Source organism: Triticum dicoccoides, chromosome 7A, assembly GCF_002162155.2.
Source record: "Triticum dicoccoides isolate Atlit2015 ecotype Zavitan chromosome 7A, WEW_v2.0, whole genome shotgun sequence".
In the NCBI taxonomy this organism is placed as follows: Eukaryota; Viridiplantae; Streptophyta; class Magnoliopsida; order Poales; family Poaceae; genus Triticum; species Triticum dicoccoides.
The window spans coordinates 124,593,779-124,594,745 of record NC_041392.1 but is presented as its reverse complement, the minus strand read 5'-3'; positions in this window follow the sequence as shown (position 1 = coordinate 124,594,745).

The window sequence follows — 967 nt, the reverse complement described above, 5'->3', positions numbered from 1 at the left end:
AGTCGACCTGCACCTCGTCGTCCTTGCGGATAGGGATGGAGCGGACGTTGTATTTGTGCTGCAGCTCCGAAGAAGAAAGTTGCAGTCGACCTGCACCTCGTCGTCCTTGCGGATTGGGATGGGTCTCAAACTTAGGCGAGTACTGGACTGCAGCTAAGCCCCCAAGTGGGAGGATTGCTCTCCACTCGGTAGGATTTTTCCAAACTTAGGCGAGTGATGGACTGCCGTTAAGCCTCTAAGTGAGAGAATTTAGGCGAGTGCTCGACTGCAGCTAAGCCCCCGAGTGGGAGGACTGCTCTCCGCTCGGTAGGATTTTTTCAAACTTAGGCGAGTGCTGGACTGCCGTTAAGCCTCTTAGTGAGAGAACTTAGGCGAGTGCTTGACTGCAGCTAAGCCCCCGAGTGGGAGGACTTCTCTCCACTCGGTGGGATTTTTTCAAACTTAGGTGAGGGCTGGACTGCCGTTAAGCCTCTTAGTGAGAGAACTTAGGCGAGTGCTCGACTGCAGCTAAGCCCCCGAGTGGGAGGACTGCTCTCCACTTGGTGGGATTTTTTCAAACTTAGGTGAGTGCTGGACTGCCGTTAAGCCTCTTAGTGAGAGAACTTAGGCGAGTGCTCGACTGTAGCTAAGCCCCCGAGTGGGAGGATTGCTCTCCACTCGGTAGGATTTTTCCAAACTTAGGCGAGTGCTGGACTGCCGTTAAGCCTCTTAGTGAGAGAACTTAGGTGAGTGCTCGACTACAGCTAAGCCCCTGAGTGGAAGGATTGTTCTTCACTCGGTAGGATTTTTTCGAACTTAGGCGGAACGGATTCGCGACTAAGCCCACCCACTGGGGGATTTCAGGAGTAAATAAGAACAACACAATCGAATGAGAGAACCGTAAGCTCTTGTCTTTGATAAACGAATTACAAAAGGTGTTGCTTATTACATTTTATTCGAACGAGTGTTTAAGTATAAAAGGGGCGGA